Source organism: Notamacropus eugenii, chromosome 6 (assembly GCF_028372415.1).
Source record: "Notamacropus eugenii isolate mMacEug1 chromosome 6, mMacEug1.pri_v2, whole genome shotgun sequence".
Taxonomy (NCBI): Eukaryota; Metazoa; Chordata; class Mammalia; order Diprotodontia; family Macropodidae; genus Notamacropus; species Notamacropus eugenii.
Genome location: NC_092877.1, coordinates 170,780,279 through 170,797,827, shown reverse-complemented (window position 1 = coordinate 170,797,827; position 17,549 = coordinate 170,780,279).

Sequence of the window (17,549 nt, the reverse complement as noted above, 5' to 3'; positions counted from 1 at the left end):
TTAGGGTTAGGATTAGGGGTAGAATCAAGCGCATTTTTAGTATTAGGTTTGCGGTTAGGGTTACGGTTTGAGTGCATTTAGGGGTATGGGAGGAGTTGGGTTAGGATTAGTGTTAGGGTTTGTGTTGGTAGAATCGAGGTTTTGGGTTTGGCTCAGGGTCAGGAGCGCATTTTGCGTCATATTTCAGAGCAGTTAGGCTAAGGTTAGTGTTGAAATTGATGATTTAGTTTTAGCGTTAGAATCAAGCACATTTAGGGATAGAGTTATGGTTAGAATTCGTTAGGGGTACGGTTATTGTTAGGGTTAGGGGTACGGTTAGAGTGCATTTAGCGGTAGGGGTTGGGGCACGGTTGGAATTAAGGTTAGGGTTAGTGTTGGTAGAATCGAGGTTTAGGGTTAGGCTCAGGGTCAGGATTGCCTTTTGGGTTAGAATCGAGTGCATTTAGGCTTAAGTTTACTGTTGAGATTGACGAATTAGTGTTAGGGTTAGAATCAAGAACATTACAGTTAGAGTTATGGTTAGAATCCAGTGCATTTAGGGTTAGCCTTAGGCTTAGGGTTACGGTTATGTTTAGGGTGAGGTTAGAATCAAGTGCATTTAAGGATAGTTTTAGGGTGAGAGTTTGGTTTAGGGTTAGCTTTCGTAGAATCGAGGGTTAAGCTTCGGGTTAGGATTAGCGTTAGGGTTAGGGTTAGAATCAGGCGCAATTTTAGTGTTATGGTTGGGGTTTGGTTATGGCTTAGAGCGGATTGTATGGTAGGGGTGGGAGTAGGGTTAGGATTAGGGTGAAGGTTTCTGTTGGTAGGATCGAGGTTTAAGTTTAGGCTTAGGGTCAGGATTGCCTTTTGGGTTAGAATCGAGTGCATTTAGGGTTAGAGTTAGTGTTGAGATTGACGATTTAGTATTAGGGTTAGAATCGAGCACATTAGGGTTAGAGTTATGGTTAGATTCCAGTACATTGAGGGTTAGGGATAGGGTTAGGATGACGGTTATGTTTAGGTTGAGGGTTAGAATCGAGTGCATTTAAGGATATTGTTAGGGTTAGAGTTAGGTTAGGGTTAGCTTTCTTAGAATCGACGGTTAGGGTTAGGGTTAGGGTTAGGGTTAAGGTTAGAATCAAGGGCGTTTTTAGTGTTAAGTTTACGGTTAGGGTTAGGGTTAGAGGGAATTCAGGGGTAGGGGTAGTAGTAGGGTTAGGATTAGCGTTAGGGTTTTTGTTGGTAGAATTGAGGTTCAGGCTTAGGCTTAGGGTCAGGATTGCCTTTTGGGTTAGAATCGAGTGCATTTAGGGTAACAGTTAGTGTTGAGATTGACGATTTAGTGTTAGGGTTAGAAACGAGCACATTAGCGTTAGAGTTATGGTTAGAATCTAATGCATTTAGGGTTAGGATTAGGGTTAGGGTTATTAGGGTCAGGGTTTGAATCGAGAGCATTTAAGGATCGTGTTAGTGTTAGAATTAGGTTTAGGGTTAGCTTTCGTAGAATCGAGGGTTAGGGTTAGGGTTAGGGTTCGGGTTCTGTTTAGAATCAAGCGCATTTTTAGTATTAGGGTTGTGGTAGGCTTACGATTAGAGTGCATTTAGGGGTAGGGGTAGGAGTAGGTTCTGGATTAGGGTTACGGTTTGTGGTGGTAGAATAGAGGTTTAGGGTTAGGCTTAGGGTCATGATTACTTTTTGGGTTAGAATCGAATGCATTCCGGGTTAGAGTTAATGATGAGATTGACGATTTAGTGTTAGGATTAGGATCGAGCACATTTAGGGTTAGAGTTGTGGTTAGAATTCGTTAGGTTTAGGGTTAGGGGTAAGGGTAGGCTAGGGGTCAGAATCACGCGCATTTTTAGTGTTAGGGTTAGGTTTAGTGTTAGGGTTAGAGTGCATTTAGAGGTAGGGGTAGCGGTAGGATTAGGATTTTGTTAGGGTTAGTGATGGTAGAATCGAGGTTTAGGTTTAGGCTTAGGGTCAGGATTGCATTTTGGATCAGAATCGAGTGTATTTAGGGTTTGGGTTAGTGTTCAAATTGACGATTTAGTGTGAGGGTTTCAATCGAGCACATTTAGGGTTAGAGTTATGCTTAGAATTCAGTGCATTTAGGGTTAGGGGTAGGGTTAGGGGTAGACTTAGTGGTAGGTTTAGGGTCAAGGTTAGAATCGAGAGCATTTAAGGATAGTGCTAGGGTGAGAGTTAGGTTTAGGGTTTGCTTTCGTAGAATCGAGGGTTAGGCTTAGGGTTAGGCTTAGGGTGAGGTTTAGGGTTAGAATCAAGCACAGTTTTAGTGTTAGCGTTAGGGAGAGGATTAGGGTTGAAGTGCTTTTAGGGCTAGTGGTAGGAGTAGGGTTAGGATTAGGGTTAAGGTTTGTGTTGATAGAATCGAGGTTTAGGTTTAGGCTTGGGGTCAGGATTGCCTTTTGGATCAGAATTGAGTGTATTTAGGCTTTGGGTTAGTGTTCGAATTGATGATTTAGTGTTAGGGTTGAATCGAGCACATTTAATGTTAGAGTTATGGTTAGAATTCAGTGCATTTAGGGTTAGGGTTAGGGTTAGGGTTAGGTTTAGGGTCAGGGTTAAAATTGAGAGCATTTAAGGATAGTGCTAGGGTTAGAGTTAGGTTTAGCGTTCGCTTTCGTAGAATCGAGGGTTAGGCTTAGGGTTAGGGTTAGGGTTAGAATCAGGCGCATTTTTAGTGTTCTGGTTTTCGTTAGGGTATGGCTTAGAGTGCATTTAGGGGTAGGGGTAGGAGTACGGTTAGGATTAGAGTTAAGGTTTCTGTGGGTAGCATCGAGGTTTAGGGTTAGGCTTAGGGTCAGGAATGGCTTTTGGGTTAGAATCCAGTGCATTTAGGCTTAGGGATAGTGTTGACATTGACGATTTAGTGTTAGGGTTAGAATCGAGCACGTTTAGGGTTAGAGTTTTGTTTAGAATTCGTTAGGGTTAGGGGTAGTGTTAGGGGTAGGGGTAGGGTCAGAGTGCATTTCGGGGTAGGGGTAGGGGTAGAGTTAGGATTAGGGTTAGGTTTTGTGTTTTTAGAATCGAAGTTTAGGGTTAGGCTTAGGGTCAGAATTGCCTTTTGGGTTAGAATCGAGTGCATCTAGGGTTAGGGTTAGTGTTGAGATTGACGATTTACTGTTAGGCTTAGAATCGAGCATATTAGGGTTAGAGTTATGGTTAGAATCCACTGCATTTAGGCTTAGTGTTAGGGTAAGGGTTATTAGGGTCAGGATTAGGATCGAGATCATTTAAGGATAGTGTTAGGGTTAGAGTTAGGTTTAGGGTTACGTTTCGTAGAATTGAGGGTTAGGGTTATGGTTAGGGTTGGGGTTAGGGATAGGGTTAGAATCAAGCGCATTTTTAGTGTTAGGGGTTGGGTTAGGGTTAGGGTTAGAGTGCATATAGAGGTAGGGATAGGAGTAGGGTTAGGATTAGGGTTAGGGTTTGTGTTGGTAGAATCGAGGTTTAGGGTTATGCTTAGGGTCAGGATTGCCTTTTGGGTTAGAGTCGAGTGCATTTAGGGTTAGGCTTATTGTTGAGATTGACGATTTAGTGTTAGGGTTATAATCGAGCACATTAGGGTTAGAGTTATGGTTAGAATCCAGTGCATTTAGGGTTAGGGTTAGGGTTAGGGTTAGGATTAGGGGTAGAATCAAGCGCATTTTTAGTATTAGGTTTGCGGTTAGGGTTACGGTTTGAGTGCATTTAGGGGTATGGGAGGAGTTGGGTTAGGATTAGTGTTAGGGTTTGTGTTGGTAGAATCGAGGTTTTGGGTTTGGCTCAGGGTCAGGAGCGCATTTTGCGTCATATTTCAGAGCAGTTAGGCTAAGGTTAGTGTTGAAATTGATGATTTAGTTTTAGCGTTAGAATCAAGCACATTTAGGGATAGAGTTATGGTTAGAATTCGTTAGGGGTACGGTTATTGTTAGGGTTAGGGGTACGGTTAGAGTGCATTTAGCGGTAGGGGTTGGGGCACGGTTGGAATTAAGGTTAGGGTTAGTGTTGGTAGAATCGAGGTTTAGGGTTAGGCTCAGGGTCAGGATTGCCTTTTGGGTTAGAATCGAGTGCATTTAGGCTTAAGTTTACTGTTGAGATTGACGAATTAGTGTTAGGGTTAGAATCAAGAACATTACAGTTAGAGTTATGGTTAGAATCCAGTGCATTTAGGGTTAGCCTTAGGCTTAGGGTTACGGTTATGTTTAGGGTGAGGTTAGAATCAAGTGCATTTAAGGATAGTTTTAGGGTGAGAGTTTGGTTTAGGGTTAGCTTTCGTAGAATCGAGGGTTAAGCTTCGGGTTAGGATTAGCGTTAGGGTTAGGGTTAGAATCAGGCGCAATTTTAGTGTTATGGTTGGGGTTTGGTTATGGCTTAGAGCGGATTGTATGGTAGGGGTGGGAGTAGGGTTAGGATTAGGGTGAAGGTTTCTGTTGGTAGGATCGAGGTTTAAGTTTAGGCTTAGGGTCAGGATTGCCTTTTGGGTTAGAATCGAGTGCATTTAGGGTTAGAGTTAGTGTTGAGATTGACGATTTAGTATTAGGGTTAGAATCGAGCACATTAGGGTTAGAGTTATGGTTAGATTCCAGTACATTGAGGGTTAGGGATAGGGTTAGGATGACGGTTATGTTTAGGTTGAGGGTTAGAATCGAGTGCATTTAAGGATAGTGTTAGGGTTAGAGTTAGGTTAGGGTTAGCTTTCTTAGAATCGACGGTTAGGGTTAGGGTTAGGGTTAGGGTTAAGGTTAGAATCAAGGGCATTTTTAGTGTTAAGTTTACGGTTAGGGTTAGGGTTAGAGGGAATTCAGGGGTAGGGGTAGTAGTAGGGTTAGGATTAGCGTTAGGGTTTTTGTTGGTAGAATTGAGGTTCAGGCTTAGGCTTAGGGTCAGGATTGCCTTTTGGGTTAGAATCAAGTGCATTTAGGGTAACAGTTAGTGTTGAGATTGACGATTTAGTGTTAGGGTTAGAAACGAGCACATTAGCGTTAGAGTTATGGTTAGAATCTAATGCATTTAGGGTTAGGATTAGGGTTAGGGTTATTAGGGTCAGGGTTTGAATCGAGAGCATTTAAGGATCGTGTTAGTGTTAGAATTAGGTTTAGGGTTAGCTTTCGTAGAATCGAGGGTTAGGGTTAGGGTTAGGGTTCGGGTTCGGTTTAGAATCAAGCGCATTTTTAGTATTAGGGTTGTGGTAGGCTTACGATTAGAGTGCATTTAGGGGTAGGGGTAGGAGTAGGTTCTGGATTAGGGTTACGGTTTGTGGTGGTAGAATAGAGGTTTAGGGTTAGGCTTAGGGTCATGATTACTTTTTGGGTTAGAATCGAGTGCATTCCGGGTTAGAGTTAATGATGAGATTGACGATTTAGTGTTAGGCTTAGGATCGAGCACATTTAGGGTTAGAGTTGTGGTTAGAATTCGTTAGGTTTAGGGTTAGGGGTAGGGGTAGGCTAGGGGTCAGAATCACGCGCATTTTTAGTGTTAGGGTTAGGTTTAGTGTTAGGGTTAGAGTGCATTTAGAGGTAGGGGTAGCGGTAGGATTAGGATTTGTGTTAGGGTTAGTGATGGTAGAATCGAGGTTTAGGTTTATGCTTAGGGTCAGGATTGCATTTTGGATCAGAATCGAGTGTATTTAGGGTTTGGGTTAGTGTTCAAATTGACGATTTAGTGTGAGGGTTTCAATCGAGCACATTTAGGGTTAGAGTTATGCTTAGAATTCAGTGCATTTAGGGTTAGGGGTAGGGTTAGGGGTAGACTTAGTGGTAGGTTTAGGGTCAAGGTTAGAATCGAGAGCATTTAAGGATAGTGCTAGGGTGAGAGTTAGGTTTAGGGTTTGCTTTCGTAGAATCGAGGGTTAGGCTTAGGGTTAGGCTTAGGGTGAGGTTTAGGGTTAGAATCAAGCACAGTTTTAGTGTTAGCGTTAGGGAGAGGATTAGGGTTGAAGTGCTTTTAGGGCTAGTGGTAGGAGTAGGGTTAGGATTAGGGTTAAGGTTTGTGTTGGTAGAATCGAGGTTTAGGTTTAGGCTTGGGGTCAGGATTGCCTTTTGGATCAGAATTGAGTGTATTTAGGCTTTGGGTTAGTGTTCGAATTGATGATTTAGTGTTAGGGTTGAATCGAGCACATTTAGGGTTAGAGTTATGGTTAGAATTCAGTGCATTTAGGGTTAGGGTTAGGGTTAGGGTTAGGTTTAGGGTCAGGGTTAAAATTGAGAGCATTTAAGGATAGTGCTAGGGTTAGAGTTAGGTTTAGCGTTCGCTTTCGTAGAATCGAGGGTTAGGCTTAAGGTTAGGCTTAGGGTTAGGGTTAGGGTTAGAATCAGGCGCATTTTTAGTGTTCTGGTTTTCGTTAGGGTATGGCTTAGAGTGCATTTAGGGGTAGGGGTAGGAGTACGGTTAGGATTAGAGTTAAGGTTTCTGTGGGTAGCATCGAGGTTTAGGGTTAGGCTTAGGGTCAGGAATGGCTTTTGGGTTAGAATCCAGTGCATTTAGGCTTAGGGATAGTGTTGACATTGACGATTTAGTGTTAGGGTTAGAATCGAGCACGTTTAGGGTTAGAGTTTTGTTTAGAATTCGTTAGGGTTAGGGGTAGTGTTAGGGGTAGGGGTAGGGTCAGAGTGCATTTCGGGGTAGGGGTAGGGGCAGAGTTAGGATTAGGGTTAGGTTTTGTGTTTTTAGAATCGAAGTTTAGGGTTAGGCTTAGGGTCAGAATTGCCTTTTGGGTTAGAATCGAGTGCATTTAGGGTTAGGGTTAGTGTTGAGATTGACGATTTCCTGTTAGGCTTAGAATCGAGCACATTAGGCTTAGAGTTATGGTTAGAATCCACTGCATTTAGGCTTAGTGTTAGGGTAAGGGTTATTAGGGTCAGGATTAGGATCGAGATCATTTAAGGATAGTGTTAGGGTTAGAGTTAGGTTTAGGGTTACGTTTCGTAGAATTGAGGGTTAGGGTTATGGTTAGGGTTGGGGTTAGGGATAGGGTTAGAATCAAGCGCATTTTTAGTGTTAGGGGTTGGGTTAGGGTTAGGGTTAGAGTGCATATAGAGGTAGGGATAGGAGTAGGGTTAGGATTAGGGTTAGGGTTTGTGTTGGTAGAATCGAGGTTTAGGGTTATGCTTAGGGTCAGGATTGCCTTTTGGGTTAGAGTCGAGTGCATTTAGGGTTAGGCTTATTGTTGAGATTGACGATTTAGTGTTAGGGTTATAATCGAGCACATTAGGGTTAGAGTTATGGTTAGAATCCAGTGCATTTAGGGTTAGGGTTAGGGTTAGGGTTAGGATTAGGGGTAGAATCAAGCGCATTTTTAGTATTAGGTTTGCGGTTAGGGTTACGGTTTGAGTGCATTTAGGGGTATGGGAGGAGTTGGGTTAGGATTAGTGTTAGGGTTTGTGTTGGTAGAATCGAGGTTTTGGGTTTGGCTCAGGGTCAGGAGCGCATTTTGCGTCATATTTCAGAGCAGTTAGGCTAAGGTTAGTGTTGAAATTGATGATTTAGTTTTAGCGTTAGAATCAAGCACATTTAGGGATAGAGTTATGGTTAGAATTCGTTAGGGGTACGGTTATTGTTAGGGTTAGGGGTACGGTTAGAGTGCATTTAGCGGTAGGGGTTGGGGCACGGTTGGAATTAAGGTTAGGGTTAGTGTTGGTAGAATCGAGGTTTAGGGTTAGGCTCAGGGTCAGGATTGCCTTTTGGGTTAGAATCGAGTGCATTTAGGCTTAAGTTTACTGTTGAGATTGACGAATTAGTGTTAGGGTTAGAATCAAGAACATTACAGTTAGAGTTATGGTTAGAATCCAGTGCATTTAGGGTTAGCCTTAGGCTTAGGGTTACGGTTATGTTTAGGGTGAGGTTAGAATCAAGTGCATTTAAGGATAGTTTTAGGGTGAGAGTTTGGTTTAGGGTTAGCTTTCGTAGAATCGAGGGTTAAGCTTCGGGTTAGGATTAGCGTTAGGGTTAGGGTTAGAATCAGGCGCAATTTTAGTGTTATGGTTGGGGTTTGGTTATGGCTTAGAGCGGATTGTATGGTAGGGGTGGGAGTAGGGTTAGGATTAGGGTGAAGGTTTCTGTTGGTAGGATCGAGGTTTAAGTTTAGGCTTAGGGTCAGGATTGCCTTTTGGGTTAGAATCGAGTGCATTTAGGGTTAGAGTTAGTGTTGAGATTGACGATTTAGTATTAGGGTTAGAATCGAGCACATTAGGGTTAGAGTTATGGTTAGATTCCAGTACATTGAGGGTTAGGGATAGGGTTAGGATGACGGTTATGTTTAGGTTGAGGGTTAGAATCGAGTGCATTTAAGGATATTGTTAGGGTTAGAGTTAGGTTAGGGTTAGCTTTCTTAGAATCGACGGTTAGGGTTAGGGTTAGGGTTAGGGTTAAGGTTAGAATCAAGGGCGTTTTTAGTGTTAAGTTTACGGTTAGGGTTAGGGTTAGAGGGAATTCAGGGGTAGGGGTAGTAGTAGGGTTAGGATTAGCGTTAGGGTTTTTGTTGGTAGAATTGAGGTTCAGGCTTAGGCTTAGGGTCAGGATTGCCTTTTGGGTTAGAATCGAGTGCATTTAGGGTAACAGTTAGTGTTGAGATTGACGATTTAGTGTTAGGGTTAGAAACGAGCACATTAGCGTTAGAGTTATGGTTAGAATCTAATGCATTTAGGGTTAGGATTAGGGTTAGGGTTATTAGGGTCAGGGTTTGAATCGAGAGCATTTAAGGATCGTGTTAGTGTTAGAATTAGGTTTAGGGTTAGCTTTCGTAGAATTGAGGGTTGGGGTTAGGGTTAGGGTTCGGGTTCGGTTTAGAATCAAGCGCATTTTTAGTATTAGGGTTGTGGTAGGCTTACGATTAGAGTGCATTTAGGGGTAGGGGTAGGAGTAGGTTCTGGATTAGGGTTACGGTTTGTGGTGGTAGAATAGAGGTTTAGGGTTAGGCTTAGGGTCATGATTACTTTTTGGGTTAGAATCGAATGCATTCCGGGTTAGAGTTAATGATGAGATTGACGATTTAGTGTTAGGATTAGGATCGAGCACATTTAGGGTTAGAGTTGTGGTTAGAATTCGTTAGGTTTAGGGTTAGGGGTAAGGGTAGGCTAGGGGTCAGAATCACGCGCATTTTTAGTGTTAGGGTTAGGTTTAGTGTTAGGGTTAGAGTGCATTTAGAGGTAGGGGTAGCGGTAGGATTAGGATTTGTGTTAGGGTTAGTGATGGTAGAATCGAGGTTTAGGTTTAGGCTTAGGGTCAGGATTGCATTTTGGATCAGAATCGAGTGTATTTAGGGTTTGGGTTAGTGCTCAAATTGACGATTTAGTGTGAGGGTTTCAATCGAGCACATTTAGGGTTAGAGTTATGCTTAGAATTCAGTGCATTTAGGGTTAGGGGTAGGGTTAGGGGTAGACTTAGTGGTAGGTTTAGGGTCAAGGTTAGAATCGAGAGCATTTAAGGATAGTGCTAGGGTGAGAGTTAGGTTTAGGGTTTGCTTTCGTAGAATCGAGGGTTAGGCTTAGGGTTAGGCTTAGGGTGAGGTTTAGGGTTAGAATCAAGCACAGTTTTAGTGTTAGCGTTAGGGAGAGGATTAGGGTTGAAGTGCTTTTAGGGCTAGTGGTAGGAGTAGGGTTAGGATTAGGGTTAAGGTTTGTGTTGATAGAATCGAGGTTTAGGTTTAGGCTTGGGGTCAGGATTGCCTTTTGGATCAGAATTGAGTGTATTTAGGCTTTGGGTTAGTGTTCGAATTGATGATTTAGTGTTAGGGTTGAATCGAGCACATTTAATGTTAGAGTTATGGTTAGAATTCAGTGCATTTAGGGTTAGGGTTAGGGTTAGGGTTAGGTTTAGGGTCAGGGTTAAAATTGAGAGCATTTAAGGATAGTGCTAGGGTTAGAGTTAGGTTTAGCGTTCGCTTTCGTAGAATCGAGGGTTAGGCTTAAGGTTAGGCTTAGGGTTAGGGTTAGGGTTAGAATCAGGCGCATTTTTAGTGTTCTGGTTTTCGTTAGGGTATGGCTTAGAGTGCATTTAGGGGTAGGGGTAGGAGTACGGTTAGGATTAGAGTTAAGGTTTCTGTGGGTAGCATCGAGGTTTAGGGTTAGGCTTAGGGTCAGGAATGGCTTTTGGGTTAGAATCCAGTGCATTTAGGCTTAGGGATAGTGTTGACATTGACGATTTAGTGTTAGGGTTAGAATCGAGCACGTTTAGGGTTAGAGTTTTGTTTAGAATTCGTTAGGGTTAGGGGTAGTGTTAGGGGTAGGGGTAGGGTCAGAGTGCATTTCGGGGTAGGGGTAGGGGTAGAGTTAGGATTAGGGTTAGGTTTTGTGTTTTTAGAATCGAAGTTTAGGGTTAGGCTTAGGGTCAGAATTGCCTTTTGGGTTAGAATCGAGTGCATCTAGGGTTAGGGTTAGTGTTGAGATTGACGATTTACTGTTAGGCTTAGAATCGAGCATATTAGGGTTAGAGTTATGGTTAGAATCCACTGCATTTAGGCTTAGTGTTAGGGTAAGGGTTATTAGGGTCAGGATTAGGATCGAGATCATTTAAGGATAGTGTTAGGGTTAGAGTTAGGTTTAGGGTTACGTTTCGTAGAATTGAGGGTTAGGGTTATGGTTAGGGTTGGGGTTAGGGATAGGGTTAGAATCAAGCGCATTTTTAGTGTTAGGGGTTGGGTTAGGGTTAGGGTTAGAGTGCATATAGAGGTAGGGATAGGAGTAGGGTTAGGATTAGGGTTAGGGTTTGTGTTGGTAGAATCGAGGTTTAGGGTTATGCTTAGGGTCAGGATTGCCTTTTGGGTTAGAGTCGAGTGCATTTAGGGTTAGGCTTATTGTTGAGATTGACGATTTAGTGTTAGGGTTATAATCGAGCACATTAGGGTTAGAGTTATGGTTAGAATCCAGTGCATTTAGGGTTAGGGTTAGGGTTAGGGTTAGGATTAGGGGTAGAATCAAGCGCATTTTTAGTATTAGGTTTGCGGTTAGGGTTACGGTTTGAGTGCATTTAGGGGTATGGGAGGAGTTGGGTTAGGATTAGTGTTAGGGTTTGTGTTGGTAGAATCGAGGTTTTGGGTTTGGCTCAGGGTCAGGAGCGCATTTTGCGTCATATTTCAGAGCAGTTAGGCTAAGGTTAGTGTTGAAATTGATGATTTAGTTTTAGCGTTAGAATCAAGCACATTTAGGGATAGAGTTATGGTTAGAATTCGTTAGGGGTACGGTTATTGTTAGGGTTAGGGGTACGGTTAGAGTGCATTTAGCGGTAGGGGTTGGGGCACGGTTGGAATTAAGGTTAGGGTTAGTGTTGGTAGAATCGAGGTTTAGGGTTAGGCTCAGGGTCAGGATTGCCTTTTGGGTTAGAATCGAGTGCATTTAGGCTTAAGTTTACTGTTGAGATTGACGAATTAGTGTTAGGGTTAGAATCAAGAACATTACAGTTAGAGTTATGGTTAGAATCCAGTGCATTTAGGGTTAGCCTTAGGCTTAGGGTTACGGTTATGTTTAGGGTGAGGTTAGAATCAAGTGCATTTAAGGATAGTTTTAGGGTGAGAGTTTGGTTTAGGGTTAGCTTTCGTAGAATCGAGGGTTAAGCTTCGGGTTAGGATTAGCGTTAGGGTTAGGGTTAGAATCAGGCGCAATTTTAGTGTTATGGTTGGGGTTTGGTTATGGCTTAGAGCGGATTGTATGGTAGGGGTGGGAGTAGGGTTAGGATTAGGGTGAAGGTTTCTGTTGGTAGGATCGAGGTTTAAGTTTAGGCTTAGGGTCAGGATTGCCTTTTGGGTTAGAATCGAGTGCATTTAGGGTTAGAGTTAGTGTTGAGATTGACGATTTAGTATTAGGGTTAGAATCGAGCACATTAGGGTTAGAGTTATGGTTAGATTCCAGTACATTGAGGGTTAGGGATAGGGTTAGGATGACGGTTATGTTTAGGTTGAGGGTTAGAATCGAGTGCATTTAAGGATAGTGTTAGGGTTAGAGTTAGGTTAGGGTTAGCTTTCTTAGAATCGACGGTTAGGGTTAGGGTTAGGGTTAGGGTTAAGGTTAGAATCAAGGGCATTTTTAGTGTTAAGTTTACGGTTAGGGTTAGGGTTAGAGGGAATTCAGGGGTAGGGGTAGTAGTAGGGTTAGGATTAGCGTTAGGGTTTTTGTTGGTAGAATTGAGGTTCAGGCTTAGGCTTAGGGTCAGGATTGCCTTTTGGGTTAGAATCAAGTGCATTTAGGGTAACAGTTAGTGTTGAGATTGACGATTTAGTGTTAGGGTTAGAAACGAGCACATTAGCGTTAGAGTTATGGTTAGAATCTAATGCATTTAGGGTTAGGATTAGGGTTAGGGTTATTAGGGTCAGGGTTTGAATCGAGAGCATTTAAGGATCGTGTTAGTGTTAGAATTAGGTTTAGGGTTGGCTTTCGTAGAATTGAGGGTTAGGGTTAGGGTTAGGGTTCGGGTTCTGTTTAGAATCAAGCGCATTTTTAGTATTAGGGTTGTGGTAGGCTTACGATTAGAGTGCATTTAGGGGTAGGGGTAGGAGTAGGTTCTGGATTAGGGTTACGGTTTGTGGTGGTAGAATAGAGGTTTAGGGTTAGGCTTAGGGTCATGATTACTTTTTGGGTTAGAATCGAATGCATTCCGGGTTAGAGTTAATGATGAGATTGACGATTTAGTGTTAGGCTTAGGATCGAGCACATTTAGGGTTAGAGTTGTGGTTAGAATTCGTTAGGTTTAGGGTTAGGGGTAAGGGTAGGCTAGGGGTCAGAATCACGCGCATTTTTAGTGTTAGGGTTAGGTTTAGTGTTAGGGTTAGAGTGCATTTAGAGGTAGGGGTAGCGGTAGGATTAGGATTTGTGTTAGGGTTAGTGATGGTAGAATCGAGGTTTAGGTTTAGGCTTAGGGTCAGGATTGCATTTTGGATCAGAATCGAGTGTATTTAGGGTTTGGGTTAGTGTTCAAATTGACGATTTAGTGTGAGGGTTTCAATCGAGCACATTTAGGGTTAGAGTTATGCTTAGAATTCAGTGCATTTAGGGTTAGGGGTAGGGTTAGGGGTAGACTTAGTGGTAGGTTTAGGGTCAAGGTTAGAATCGAGAGCATTTAAGGATAGTGCTAGGGTGAGAGTTAGGTTTAGGGTTTGCTTTCGTAGAATCGAGGGTTAGGCTTAGGGTTAGGCTTAGGGTGAGGTTTAGGGTTAGAATCAAGCACAGTTTTAGTGTTAGCGTTAGGGAGAGGATTAGGGTTGAAGTGCTTTTAGGGCTAGTGGTAGGAGTAGGGTTAGGATTAGGGTTAAGGTTTGTGTTGGTAGAATCGAGGTTTAGGTTTAGGCTTGGGGTCAGGATTGCCTTTTGGATCAGAATTGAGTGTATTTAGGCTTTGGGTTAGTGTTCGAATTGATGATTTAGTGTTAGGGTTGAATCGAGCACATTTAGGGTTAGAGTTATGGTTAGAATTCAGTGCATTTAGGGTTAGGGTTAGGGTTAGGGTTAGGTTTAGGGTCAGGGTTAAAATTGAGAGCATTTAAGGATAGTGCTAGGGTTAGAGTTAGGTTTAGCGTTCGCTTTCGTAGAATCGAGGGTTAGGCTTAAGGTTAGGCTTAGGGTTAGGGTTAGGGTTAGAATCAGGCGCATTTTTAGTGTTCTGGTTTTCGTTAGGGTATGGCTTAGAGTGCATTTAGGGGTAGGGGTAGGAGTACGGTTAGGATTAGAGTTAAGGTTTCTGTGGGTAGCATCGAGGTTTAGGGTTAGGCTTAGGGTCAGGAATGGCTTTTGGGTTAGAATCCAGTGCATTTAGGCTTAGGGATAGTGTTGACATTGACGATTTAGTGTTAGGGTTAGAATCGAGCACGTTTAGGGTTAGAGTTTTGTTTAGAATTCGTTAGGGTTAGGGGTAGTGTTAGGGGTAGGGGTAGGGTCAGAGTGCATTTCGGGGTAGGGGTAGGGGCAGAGTTAGGATTAGGGTTAGGTTTTGTGTTTTTAGAATCGAAGTTTAGGGTTAGGCTTAGGGTCAGAATTGCCTTTTGGGTTAGAATCGAGTGCATTTAGGGTTAGGGTTAGTGTTGAGATTGACGATTTCCTGTTAGGCTTAGAATCGAGCACATTAGGCTTAGAGTTATGGTTAGAATCCACTGCATTTAGGCTTAGTGTTAGGGTAAGGGTTATTAGGGTCAGGATTAGGATCGAGATCATTTAAGGATAGTGTTAGGGTTAGAGTTAGGTTTAGGGTTACGTTTCGTAGAATTGAGGGTTAGGGTTATGGTTAGGGTTGGGGTTAGGGATAGGGTTAGAATCAAGCGCATTTTTAGTGTTAGGGGTTGGGTTAGGGTTAGGGTTAGAGTGCATATAGAGGTAGGGATAGGAGTAGGGTTAGGATTAGGGTTAGGGTTTGTGTTGGTAGAATCGAGGTTTAGGGTTATGCTTAGGGTCAGGATTGCCTTTTGGGTTAGAGTCGAGTGCATTTAGGGTTAGGCTTATTGTTGAGATTGACGATTTAGTGTTAGGGTTATAATCGAGCACATTAGGGTTAGAGTTATGGTTAGAATCCAGTGCATTTAGGGTTAGGGTTAGGGTTAGGGTTAGGATTAGGGGTAGAATCAAGCGCATTTTTAGTATTAGGTTTGCGGTTAGGGTTACGGTTTGAGTGCATTTAGGGGTATGGGAGGAGTTGGGTTAGGATTAGTGTTAGGGTTTGTGTTGGTAGAATCGAGGTTTTGGGTTTGGCTCAGGGTCAGGAGCGCATTTTGCGTCATATTTCAGAGCAGTTAGGCTAAGGTTAGTGTTGAAATTGATGATTTAGTTTTAGCGTTAGAATCAAGCACATTTAGGGATAGAGTTATGGTTAGAATTCGTTAGGGGTACGGTTATTGTTAGGGTTAGGGGTACGGTTAGAGTGCATTTAGCGGTAGGGGTTGGGGCACGGTTGGAATTAAGGTTAGGGTTAGTGTTGGTAGAATCGAGGTTTAGGGTTAGGCTCAGGGTCAGGATTGCCTTTTGGGTTAGAATCGAGTGCATTTAGGCTTAAGTTTACTGTTGAGATTGACGAATTAGTGTTAGGGTTAGAATCAAGAACATTACAGTTAGAGTTATGGTTAGAATCCAGTGCATTTAGGGTTAGCCTTAGGCTTAGGGTTACGGTTATGTTTAGGGTGAGGTTAGAATCAAGTGCATTTAAGGATAGTTTTAGGGTGAGAGTTTGGTTTAGGGTTAGCTTTCGTAGAATCGAGGGTTAAGCTTCGGGTTAGGATTAGCGTTAGGGTTAGGGTTAGAATCAGGCGCAATTTTAGTGTTATGGTTGGGGTTTGGTTATGGCTTAGAGCGGATTGTATGGTAGGGGTGGGAGTAGGGTTAGGATTAGGGTGAAGGTTTCTGTTGGTAGGATCGAGGTTTAAGTTTAGGCTTAGGGTCAGGATTGCCTTTTGGGTTAGAATCGAGTGCATTTAGGGTTAGAGTTAGTGTTGAGATTGACGATTTAGTATTAGGGTTAGAATCGAGCACATTAGGGTTAGAGTTATGGTTAGATTCCAGTACATTGAGGGTTAGGGATAGGGTTAGGATGACGGTTATGTTTAGGTTGAGGGTTAGAATCGAGTGCATTTAAGGATATTGTTAGGGTTAGAGTTAGGTTAGGGTTAGCTTTCTTAGAATCGACGGTTAGGGTTAGGGTTAGGGTTAGGGTTAAGGTTAGAATCAAGGGCGTTTTTAGTGTTAAGTTTACGGTTAGGGTTAGGGTTAGAGGGAATTCAGGGGTAGGGGTAGTAGTAGGGTTAGGATTAGCGTTAGGGTTTTTGTTGGTAGAATTGAGGTTCAGGCTTAGGCTTAGGGTCAGGATTGCCTTTTGGGTTAGAATCGAGTGCATTTAGGGTAACAGTTAGTGTTGAGATTGACGATTTAGTGTTAGGGTTAGAAACGAGCACATTAGCGTTAGAGTTATGGTTAGAATCTAATGCATTTAGGGTTAGGATTAGGGTTAGGGTTATTAGGGTCAGGGTTTGAATCGAGAGCATTTAAGGATCGTGTTAGTGTTAGAATTAGGTTTAGGGTTAGCTTTCGTAGAATTGAGGGTTGGGGTTAGGGTTAGGGTTCGGGTTCGGTTTAGAATCAAGCGCATTTTTAGTATTAGGGTTGTGGTAGGCTTACGATTAGAGTGCATTTAGGGGTAGGGGTAGGAGTAGGTTCTGGATTAGGGTTACGGTTTGTGGTGGTAGAATAGAGGTTTAGGGTTAGGCTTAGGGTCATGATTACTTTTTGGGTTAGAATCGAATGCATTCCGGGTTAGAGTTAATGATGAGATTGACGATTTAGTGTTAGGATTAGGATCGAGCACATTTAGGGTTAGAGTTGTGGTTAGAATTCGTTAGGTTTAGGGTTAGGGGTAAGGGTAGGCTAGGGGTCAGAATCACGCGCATTTTTAGTGTTAGGGTTAGGTTTAGTGTTAGGGTTAGAGTGCATTTAGAGGTAGGGGTAGCGGTAGGATTAGGATTTGTGTTAGGGTTAGTGATGGTAGAATCGAGGTTTAGGTTTAGGCTTAGGGTCAGGATTGCATTTTGGATCAGAATCGAGTGTATTTAGGGTTTGGGTTAGTGTTCAAATTGACGATTTAGTGTGAGGGTTTCAATCGAGCACATTTAGGGTTAGAGTTATGCTTAGAATTCAGTGCATTTAGGGTTAGGGGTAGGGTTAGGGGTAGACTTAGTGGTAGGTTTAGGGTCAAGGTTAGAATCGAGAGCATTTAAGGATAGTGCTAGGGTGAGAGTTAGGTTTAGGGTTTGCTTTCGTAGAATCGAGGGTTAGGCTTAGGGTTAGGCTTAGGGTGAGGTTTAGGGTTAGAATCAAGCACAGTTTTAGTGTTAGCGTTAGGGAGAGGATTAGGGTTGAAGTGCTTTTAGGGCTAGTGGTAGGAGTAGGGTTAGGATTAGGGTTAAGGTTTGTGTTGATAGAATCGAGGTTTAGGTTTAGGCTTGGGGTCAGGATTGCCTTTTGGATCAGAATTGAGTGTATTTAGGCTTTGGGTTAGTGTTCGAATTGATGATTTAGTGTTAGGGTTGAATCGAGCACATTTAATGTTAGAGTTATGGTTAGAATTCAGTGCATTTAGGGTTAGGGTTAGGGTTAGGGTTAGGTTTAGGGTCAGGGTTAAAATTGAGAGCATTTAAGGATAGTGCTAGGGTTAGAGTTAGGTTTAGCGTTCGCTTTCGTAGAATCGAGGGTTAGGCTTAAGGTTAGGCTTAGGGTTAGGGTTAGGGTTAGAATCAGGCGCATTTTTAGTGTTCTGGTTTTCGTTAGGGTATGGCTTAGAGTGCATTTAGGGGTAGGGGTAGGAGTACGGTTAGGATTAGAGTTAAGGTTTCTGTGGGTAGCATCGAGGTTTAGGGTTAGGCTTAGGGTCAGGAATGGCTTTTGGGTTAGAATCCAGTGCATTTAGGCTTAGGGATAGTGTTGACATTGACGATTTAGTGTTAGGGTTAGAATCGAGCACGTTTAGGGTTAGAGTTTTGTTTAGAATTCGTTAGGGTTAGGGGTAGTGTTAGGGGTAGGGGTAGGGTCAGAGTGCATTTCGGGGTAGGGGTAGGGGTAGAGTTAGGATTAGGGTTAGGTTTTGTGTTTTTAGAATCGAAGTTTAGGGT